Source organism: Stegostoma tigrinum, unplaced genomic scaffold, assembly GCF_030684315.1.
Source record: "Stegostoma tigrinum isolate sSteTig4 unplaced genomic scaffold, sSteTig4.hap1 scaffold_165, whole genome shotgun sequence".
Lineage (NCBI taxonomy): Eukaryota > Metazoa > Chordata > Chondrichthyes > Orectolobiformes > Stegostomatidae > Stegostoma > Stegostoma tigrinum.
Window position 1 is genome coordinate 60,840 of NW_026728106.1, and position 11,341 is coordinate 72,180.

Below are 11,341 nucleotides of genomic sequence, written 5' to 3' on the forward strand. Positions count from 1 at the left end.
TCTGGCATTTACAGCCACCCTTCTTATCTGCTGCAGCTGAAGTGAGACTCCTGACCATTTCCATACTTTTTGTCCTATTACTTGCTCTGGCAACTTTGCTGAGCACTTACCAGCTTCTAACTCTTTCCACAATTTTCCATGCAACTGAGCTCACCCGCTCCACACTTTTTATTTTAACACCCTACCCCAAGACCGAGCCCTGTATTTTGCCAGGATACTTGTCCCAAAATGATTCTCATCGAGCCTATAACACCAAGAATGGCTCCCTCCTTCCCTGTACCGATGCCAATGTCCCATGAATTCAAACACATTTCTGCCAGGCTACCATTTAAACAATGCATTTGCATCTATAATTATGCTCACACCGTGCCAAATTGCTCAGATAATAATCCAGAGATTATTACCATTCTGGTTCTGCTTTCTCATTCAGCACCTCGGTGCTCATAATCCCTCAGCAGAACCGCTTTCCTCTTTCTTCCATATCAATTGTACCTGTGTGTACCACAATAGCTGGATTTCTACTCCTCCCACTTCAAGTTCCTTTGTAGCCGAGATGGAATATCCTGAACCTGGGCACCAGGCAGGCAACACGACTTTTGAGACTCTCGATCCTAGTCACAACGAACAGTTTTCATTCCCCAAACTACACTACCTCTGATTATAACTACATTTCACTTTTTATCCCCTCCTGAATGTCCCCCCTGTACCACAGTGCTATCGTCAGTTTACTCATCTTCCCTATACCCTGCACTCTCATCCACACACGAAGAAAGAATCTCAAAGCTGTTAGATAAGATCAAAGGCCAAGGTTCCTTCTGCACTACATTCTGGAACCTTCCACCTGCCCTGTTCTTTGTCACAGTCTCACGTCTCTGGCCACTGACCGAGTTTCAGCTAGTTAATCTAAGGTGTGTGACTGCCTCCTGAAGCAGAGCAATCCCTGCTAACTCTGCCCCACACGATTTGTTGATTGGTCAAAACTGAGATTCCAGTTCATCAACCCTGAGCTGGAGTATGGGGTCTGACCACTCCGCCTTCATGTAGGTATAAATCATCATCTGGCCTGGCATCTCCATTTCAATTACTTCGATCTTAATTTGATTTGAAAACATTCTGGTCTTTTAGTTTGTAGCCTGTAAATATTTCTCCGGTTTACTTTCAATCTGAAAGCTGCCGATAATAGATTCTTAAACCAGAAGCGATCACCAACGAATGAGCCTGATTCACCCTCCGGGTCCCTGATTCTGGCTTCAATTTACTCTGTCTCAAAAAAAAAATGCTTCCAAACTATCAGGCAAAAAAAGCAAGCAAATGGCACCTCTTGCACTCTGCACTGACTTACCGCATTGCCACCAAGTTCCCCAAAATATATATTCACTTGGTGCATTTCACTCGAGATGTCATCTCTCCTTCCAGAACGTGCAAAGCATACTGATCCAAAGCAATATACTACCTTCAAAACCTCAGCTCTCAGCTTATTACTTTTGAGTATATTCTCAAATGCTTTCTCCAAGTCCAAACACAACACATTTACTGGTTTTCCTCTATTAATTCTCCTTCCAAAACTTCCTCCAAAAACCCAAACAAATTAGCCAGACACAATTTCTCTTTCAGCAGGCTGTGGTGATTCTGTTTGATTAGATTCTGATTTTCCAAATGTCCTGCTACTATTTTCTTCACAGTTGATTGCCACCTATTTCCAACAATAGATGTTAGGCTGGTTCGGTTGTAGTTATCTGCTTTTTGCCTCTCTCCTTTTTAAATAGGGATATCACATCGGCATTTTTCCAGCCCTCAGATGCTTCTCTCGTATCAAAACTTTTTGGGAAATTACAATCAATGCATACACCGACTCTGAAGCTCATTGTTTAGAATCCTAGAAAGTAAACCATCACGGCCAAGAGTCTAATCTGCTTTCACTCCATTAGATTGTCTACTGCTACTTCTCTCATGGTACTGATGGTGTGGTAGTGATGTGTTTAATTCCTCCCTGTATTCTTTACTAATAAGGGGATCCTTGAAGTATCTTCCACTGGAAAGACTACCCTTCTCTCATTGTCGTTGTTCCTTGATTTAAAAATTAACCTGGCCATCTCAGCCGAGCATATAATTAATGGCATTACCTCTAAAACCTTCTCTGCTAAAGTGTTCAATAGATTGCTACAACCTGAAACATGTAATTCTCCCCCTAAATTAATAGGCAACCAATTTGAAAATGTGGCCTCTGGTCGCAAAATCTTTGACAAATAGGAGTAATCTCTACGGATATACACTATCAAGTCTCTTAAGAATCTTAAATGTTGAAAAAATAAGATTTTTTAAAATCTTATAAACGCCAATGAATGTCGTCCCAGCCTGCCCAACATTCTTACGCATGGCAATTCCCTCTGCCATTTCCGAAATCAACCCAGTCAACATGAGGTGTACGGCCTCCGCAGCATTCACTCTGTGGCCGTACATGACTTTAAGTTACCATCCTGCTGCTACTTCTCGACTTCTATTTGCGATGCAGTCCTCTGTCCATCCTAACATACTACTCTTGAACACATGGGCTCTTTTCTTTTGAGACACCTTATGAGCTGTACCTTATCAAATGCTTTGTTGAAATCTCAATGGACTACATCAACTGGTGGTCCTTCATCAGTAATGTTTGTTTCCTTCTCAAAGCACTGTAGCAAGTTTGTCAAGTATTATTTCCCCTTTATAAAAGGATGTTAACTCTGTAGGATGTTATAGCACACTCAGTACCCTGTTATTTCATCTTTCATTGCCGGCATGAACATCTACCCAGGTTGACCTAAATTGGCAATAATTGCTTGCTATTTTATCGAAGTATTTTTCTCATCATGGTGTTATGTTCACAATCTTTCAATCCTCTGAGAATTTCCCCCAATCTAAGGATTTTTGCGACATTATCATCAGTGCATCCCTAGTATCTGTAGCTGCATTGTTCAACATGAGAGGATACAACTCATCATACCCCTTGGATATTTTCTCTACTGATTGGAGTCATGTTTGGAATTCTATGCAGTGACATTCATTTTTAACAGTTTGCGAAATACTACCAGGAACAGAAATTGTGATCCAGCTGCAACTAAGCGATAGCTTTCAGCACAGAAGAAAGTATTTGAATTCATTATGACCCGAATCACTCCTGAAAAGGGCAATACAATTTGCCTCAGTCCATAATGTTCTTTCTCGAACATCCTGAGATGTATTATCTGTATTTCTTCAAATTTACCACAGATTCTGTTTCAATCACCCTTTCAGCAACACGCATGACAACATTTCGGCATTCTTAGTCCCCCTGTAGCCTCCGTTGCACGTGTGCATTGTTAGACGATTATTTGTTTGTGTGCCTGCTTTTTTGCTCAAATGGTTAAAGGTAAGTTGGTGTTCTTTTGTCATCAGAGCTATTGCCTCCTCATTCTCATCTTCCTTGTTTTATCCCTCTGCTGGAATATTTAATTTGTTGACATATCTGAAATATGTTGTTGAATGGATTGGGTTTTGTAACATGGCATTCCCCATAGACCACCTACCGATACTGTTGCTTGTTCTGACAGTTATTATCTTGCAGAGTGGAAAATGGAGTTTGAAAGCAATGGAACATTATTGATGAAGAAGTTGATGCATAAATTGCTGCGATCTTCCAAACTACAAACTCACCCTCAATTCTTTCTCGGTCAGAGCATTATGCCGGCGCAAATGAATCGTGTTCTCAGTGGGACTTCCAAAACCATGGAATTGAATTTGCATGTTGATTTCTTCTTCCCTCTTCAGAAATGCAATGTCGTATCGTGATGAAGCTTCCAAGGCAATGATTGTGTCCTTCAATGAAGGGAAAAGTGACTTTTAGATTCATGGAAATATTTCAGTACTTCCACATACATGAAATACAAACATTCTCCCTGCATGCTGACCCAACTCCGCAAGGCTAGGGCATGACCCAGTCTCATTTTATCGTATCTTTCCGATTTTACATGCCACGGGATAATCATTCAGGTGTAACAGAAATGTTGATCATGGAAATTTATCAGTGTTTTAATAAATAATGGCAAATTTTCAACATCTTGCAAGTGTATGAAGGCTCAATCTCATGACACCTTGCCTGCTGCACAAAGACATTCTTACACTGCTTTGAGTGTTAGGGCTCAAACAAAACACAATCATTACACAAATGCATCAACACGCTACTTTCAATAGGATCTGGCGCAGGCTTGGAGGGCCGAAGCGCCTGTTCCTGTGCTGTAATTTTCTTTGTTCTTTGACCAGATAAAAAGGAAAAGGGAGGTGTATAACAGTCATCAAGGGAACAAGAGTCCCTGTGGACGCACTAACGTCAACCAGGCCAACATCCCCAGCACTGAGGCACTGACCATCCTCGATCAGCTACAATGGGCTGGACACTTCATCTGTATGACTGACACGAGACTCCCCGCATGTTCTCATCCCAGCTTCAAAACAGCAGGCGAGACCCAGATGTGCAGAGGAAGCACTCGGTGATAAACTCAAGTCCTCAATGGCGAAGTGCGACATTCCTGCAGACACCTGGGAATCGCCGGTCTCAGACGGCCGAAAGCCTGAAGAGCACCTGGGAAGGCATCAAACACTTTGAGGCTTGCCTTTGGAAGCAGCGGAAGCCATGCAGCCACACCAACACCTCCCTCACCCCATCCCACGACTGCCTTCTGCCCCGAGTGCAACAGAGCCAACGGTAGCTGCATCGGTCTGTGCAGCCGGCGATCAATTCAGCCTGAGAGTGGGAGAGTGTCATCCATATCTGCGAGAAACCACCATGATGATGATGATGTATAGTGTGCAGGGGCATCTCGTCACAGCAAATCAGAGAACAAATACAGGGCAACAGAACACTGGTGACCAAGATTAGGATGAGGGAGAATCTCAAAATCTTCTGCAAGTGTCTCAGAGGGAAAGAGAAAACCCAGGGAAAACCAGGTCTCATTAGGGATGAAGAGGCAAATGAACGGTTTGAACTGGAGGGCAATGTCAGGTGTTAAACGAGAATTTCACATCAGCTTTTACATGTGAGAAGGAGCACACAATTCTCGGACAGAATTAACAGAGACTGGGGAGATGTTCGGTGTTTTGGTGAATTTAAAATTGGACAAATCCCAGGTTTGGATGAGGTGTATGCCACGATGCCCAGGGAGATGAGAGAAAAAATTCCACTCGCCCTCATACAGAGCTTTCAAAAGTACCAAAGGACTGGAGAACAGGTAACATAGTTCCACTTATCAAAATGCGTGACAAACATAAAGCAGAGTATTACAGACCGGTGAGTATCACATCAGTAGATAGGAAAATATTGGAGAAAATTCTGAACGGCAGACGTAATTTCCATTTCAAGAAGTGGGGTCTGATCAGCGACCGTCAGCATAGCTTTGTCAGAGGGAGGTCACACCTCACAAACTTAGATGATTCTTTCAAAGAGGTGACAGAGTGTGCAGATGGGAGTTGATGTAGTGAAAATAGATTTCAGCAAAGACTTGGACAGGGTCCCAAATGGGAGCGTGGCAAAGAAGGTAAAGCTCGGGGGGTCCAGGAAAATACAGCAAGTCGAATCCAAAGTTACAGATTGGTCAAATGGGCAGGTCAACGGTAGATGGAATGTTAACCCTGATCAATAAGGCAATTTGGACAAACTAACAAGGCAAGGAATCATTCAAAGAAATGCCAGGACACTAGGAAGATCAGAGGAATGGTGTGATCTTGGGGTGCTTGTCCACAGATTCCTGAACATGGAATGGCAGCTTAAAGGGACAGTTCAGAAAGCATATGGCTCAAGAGCTGTGCAGGACTTTTGTTAGGCCCCAGCTGAAGTGCTCAGTGCAGTTCTGGTCTCTCCATTATAGAAAGGAGGTGTTTGCATTTGAGCATGTGTGGAGGATATTCATCAGGATGTTCTGAGGGGGTGAAGCATTTTAACTCTTGGGAGAGTCTGGATACGTTTGCGTTAGCAATAACTGCTAATGCTGGAGTCTGAGATCACACAGTGTGGAGCTGGGGGAACACTGCAGGCCAGGCAGCATCACTGTTGCCGATCTCTGATTAAAGGTCTAGGCCTGAAACATCAGCTTTTGTGCTCCCGAGATGCTGCTTGGCCTGTTGTGTTCAGCCAGCTCCACACTGTTCTCTTGGATTCTCCAGCATCTGCAGTTCCCATTGTATCTAGCATCACTGTTTTATCTGGATAAGGTTGGCTTGTTTTCTTTCGAGTAGAGAAGGTTGAAGGAGGTCCTGAAAAAATTGTTTAGATTAATATGGGTATAGGCGAGGTAAAAAGAAGGTCCATAATGGGGTCGGTCGGGGGGCGGTGGTGGTAGAGGAAGAGATACATACATTTAAGCTAAAAGCTCAAGGACAATGCCAAAAGGAAAAGTGATGCACAGGCAAAGTGCATGTAAGAATTTAACCAAGGATTAACACCATTGAAGAACTGGAATTTGTGCCAATGCACCAAACCTGCAGATGAAAATGCAGTGTCCAGTTTGATTGCAAACTGCAACAACCACCAGTTCGTAACATGATCAATGGAAATATCTGAATGCCTGTTGTTGTGATCTCAAGCATTTACCTGCATCGAGTGAAATCCACCACCATAGTTCTGTTGCATCGTTAGCCACCTCACAATCGGTGTTGCATAGTCAATATCATTCCTTGACAACGCTTGAAGCAAGGCATAAGCAGTGGTTTCCACAGTCATCGCAGAAGCCTGTGCTGCTTCAATTGGATACGGCTTCTCGTCCTCCAACAATGGAGGCTTTCCGGGAACCAACATAAGAATCTGTCATTTGTTAAAGGGATTAGCTGAGAATAAAGTTTACATCATATAGATTTTTGTTTGCATTTCACCAACACAACAATGGTTTTCTGGTCAAGATCCACCATTGTCTCACCACTGATGTCTATAACATGCTCCATACTTCCCGCTCAGTGATGGGTCCTTTTGTTTGGGAAAAATAGGCACCTTCGAATGCAAATGAATCAAGATGAGCTTGAGTTTCTCATCAGGCTACATGGCAGTTATTACAAGATGTTACGAACAAAAGGTGAAGAGGCAGATCAAACCATTCAGAGCATCAGTCTGGATGATCTTCTTGCCCTCATCCTGAGGAGGCATCACAGATCTTAACTTACTCGCAAATCAAGTTATTTCACGCAATGACAAGACTGAATGTTCGGGATACTGCAAATGCCATGGCACCTGGCAGCATCCGACAAACTGTATTGGAACAATGTGCCCCAAGGTCAGCACACCAACAGTAAATGTTTTCCAGTACATTTTTAAACACTTGCGACACTCACATTTCAGAGAAAGATGACCTATCATGTAATAGTCAGACAAATTGTGCTGACCAATTATGGCCTCAATGTATTCTCAATCATCAGCAAAGTAATGCAACATCTGGATGACAGTGCTGTCAAACAGTTGCACACTAAGGCTCAGTTTACTTTTCGTCAGGCTCACACTTCTCATAACCTCATTCAGGATTTACCACAAATATGATCAGAGATCCTGAGCTTGAAAAGGAAGGAAAGTGCAATCTGTCATTTCCACCCTGGCAACTTCTGATTGAATGTGGTGTGAAGCAGACGAATAGAAAATTGAGTCAGTGGCATTCACTGGATACCTGCACTGGTTGAAGTCATGTCTTCATTTGAACCAAAGTGGAGACATGAATGTTCATTGAATATTGTCCAGGTGTCCAGCAGAATTCATGACTTTTCCAACAGTGAAATCAATGATGAGAAAATACAGTGAGACTTGCACAACGATCAGGCTTGGCCTGATAAACGATAAGTAACATTTGCACCACACAAGTGCTAAGCAGCAATCAGCTCCAACAAGAGAGAATATGACCACATCACAAAATTCCATGTCCTTACCTGAACATCATCCTTACATTTTTGTTTTAAATGTACAAGTGCTATCCAAGCCACGCAAGGCTATGCGCCAGGTGTTGGAAATGAGGTTAGAAAAATTCACTGCTTCTCTTTGACTGTCACAGAATCCGTGAGCTTAAGAATTTAATTAAGTCTATCCAAGAGAGTTTCTTGACACAGTATATGGATAGAAGATGGGCCATGCTGGACTTTGTCCTGGTCAGGTAACTGGTGAGAAGGGTGGGAAAGCATTTTGGAAATAGTGATCACAACTCCTTCAATTTTAAGATTGCTATGAAGAAGGATAAGTCAGGACCTTGGGGGAGAGTAAATTATATCAATTTTAGGTAGGAGCTGGGGAGTGTTAATTGGGGGGAGCTGTCACATTTGCCATATGGGAATTGTTTAAAGGCCTGCTTACGAGTTTAGGATCAGGAAGGAGGAAGGACAAGGATGGCGAGGTAAAGACCCTTGGATAATTGGGGAGGTTGTGAAGTTAGTCAAAAGGGACAAAAACAGAAATATGTCAGGTTTAGGAAACTAAAATCGAACAGGGCCGACATTAGAAAAAGCAGAAAAAGAAAGGGCGATGAAATGACCTTGGCAAGGAGGGTTGAAGGAAATCCCAAGGCATTCTGTGCATACATCAAAAACAAGGGGATAAATAGTGAGAAAGTAGGATCATTCAGGATAAAGGAGGGAACTTGTGTTTGGAAGCAGAGGATGTGGGCAAGATCCGAAATGAGTACTGTGCATCACTATTCACTCAGGCGAAGGGTGTGGAGGATAGTGGGATTTGTGTGGAGCATGCTCATATGATAACAGCATTTTGAGATCAAGAAAGAGCATTAAGGTGGATAAGTCCTCAGGACCCAATGGTATCTACTCAAGGATTTTGAGAAGGGTGAGAGAGGAGATTGTCGGGGCATTCAGCAATATCTTTGTATCCTTGGTCACCACTGGAGATGTACTGAGGACGAGCAAGTTGCTAAATGTTCTTCTTCTGTTCAAGAAGGTAAATCGGGTCAATCCAGGAAACTATAGACTAGAGAGTCTCTCATCGTTCATTGGGAAGCTATTGGACAGAATTCTTAGGGATTGTATTTATCTGTATTTGGAACAGCACGGCCCAATTAGGGACAGTCAGCATGGCTTTGTGCAGGGCAGGTCATGTCTTACTAAATTGATTGAATTTTTTGAGGAGGTAACTAATGTGATCATTGAAGATAGAGTGGTGGATATTGTTGACATGGATGTTAGCAAGGCTTAAAACAAGGCGCTTCACCGTAGGATCATCCAGAAGATTAAGATCCATGGGGTCCGTGGTCACTTAGCTGCTTGGATTCACAACTGGCTTGCCCAGAGAAGGCAGAGGGTGGTGGTGGAAACGTGCTTTTTAAGCTGCAGATCCAGGACTATTGTGTTCTGCAGGGATCTGTACTGGGACCTCTGCTGTTGTGGTATATATATAAAATGACTGAGGTGACAAGATAGATGGATGGGTTAGTAAGTTTTTAGACGATAGAATGATTGGTAGAGTGGTAGTTAGGGTAGAAAGTCATAAAAGGATACAGAAGGATACAGATCCATTGCAGAAATGGCAAGTGAATTTTAATCCATTAAGTGTGAAGTGCTCCACTTTGGGAAATTAAATGTTAAGGAAAAATATACAGTTAATGGCAGGACCCTGAGCAGCATTTGTGTACACAGGGATCTTGGGATTCAGTTCATAGCTCCCCGAAAGGGGCCACACAAGTTGATAGAGTGGCAAAGAAGACGCATGGCATGCTTGCCTTTATTAGTTCGGGAATCGAGCACAAGAATCAGGATGTCATGTTCCAGCTTTAGAACACTTCGGTTCGGCCTTAAGTATTGCACTCTTAAGAATTGTATCCAATTCTGGTCGTCATGTTACAGGAAGGACGTGGAGGTTTTGAATAGGGTGCAAAAGAGGTTGCCTGGATTTGAGGGCTTGAGCTAGAAAGGAGAGGCTGCAAAGACTCAGGCTGTTTTCTCTGCAGTGGCAGAGGTTGAGGGAAGACTTGATAGAGGTTTACAAATTTATGACATGCAGAGACAGATTCTGACTGTAACCCTTCTCCCAGATTTGAAATGTCTAAAACTGGGGGCATGTATTTAAGGTGAGAGGGGGAAAGTTCAAAGGAGATGTCAGAGACAATTCTTATATACAGAGAGTGGTAGGAGTCTGAAAAGCACTGCCGGGGTGGCTGTGGAAGCAGATACAATAGGGCCGTTTAAGACACTTTTATATACGTACATGAATATACAAGGAATGTAGGGATATGAATCAAGGACATTCAGAAGGCTTTAGCTAAATTTGGCATCATGTTTGGCACAACATTGCATGCCAAAGGGCCTGTTCCTCTGCTGAAGTGTTCTTGGATCTATGTTAATCAATGTGACTGGAACCGTAGATCAGAGACAATAGATTCTACAGCAAGTAGACTTCTCAACATCTGTCCACTGCCGATAAACTCCAAATCCGGGTGCCAATGAAATACTCTTCACTCAGCTGAACGAGTGCGACTCAGACAACACTATCGATAAACAACAGCAATGCAGTCAAATCATCCCATTGATTGATCCCCCTTCTTTCGTAAGGATATAGGAAAACAAGTCAGCCATTCAACCCTTCAAACACTTTCTACCATCCAATGAGGTTATAACTTAATTGTGGCCTACCTCCATAATGCCTTTGGTCCATATCCCTCAATACTGTTTTTCCTTTCGGTCGAACTGAAAATTTACAATTAACAATGGATCGAGAATGAACTGTTGTTTGAGATGGGGAGTTACAATGAGACAATGCACCAATTCATCAAACTCCTTCCACAGTACCTGATAATTGTGTGAACCCTACCACCCAAAAATATTTAAAGAGCAGCTCCAGAATCTGCATGTTCCCTGTCAAAATCAGCAGAATCCTGATCTGGAACTGTATGACTGTTCCTTCATTTCCACTGAGTAAAAGCAATTCATCTCCTGTCCTCAGTAGTTCATTAATATATTCATACCACGTGCATTGCAGCTATTCAACAGGCCGATTCTCCACAACCTTCTCAACAGCAATTCTGGATGGATAGCAAATGCAGCCCAAGAAAGCAACATCAATGACATGCTCGTGAATTTTAAAAATTATAATGACAATATTTGCGGATTATAACAAATCTCCGACTTCATGACGTCTCAAATCCATTCTCACCCTCTCCCCACTGCTTGGATGTGCATTCATGATTGTGATTTACAAAGAACAGCAACTAATTTGAAACAATTCACTTGCAAAAATAGAACAGAAATCTAGTTTTGTGCAAAACCGATGCAAAACAGATAGTAGCGGATAGCGAAGGGGACTGTTGGAGAATGCAGAATATAGACAGATTGGAGAGTTAGGTGGAGAAATGGCAGCTGGAGT

At 42.7% G+C, this 11,341-nt stretch overlaps 1 protein-coding gene across 3 annotated transcripts in view; it reads right to left on the reverse strand.

Moving 5' to 3' along the window:
• The window catches only part of LOC132207813 (complement C5-like), a 58,706-nt gene extending 54,982 nt beyond the window's left edge, over nt 1-3,724 (reverse strand). For all 3 annotated transcript variants that reach the window (XR_009443861.1, XR_009443858.1, XR_009443859.1), the window contains exon 1: nt 3,670-3,724. The gene's annotated coding sequence lies outside the window, so the exon portion shown is untranslated. The remainder of the gene's footprint in view (nt 1-3,669) is intronic.
• Nucleotides 3,725-11,341: the final 7,617 nt, after the last annotated feature.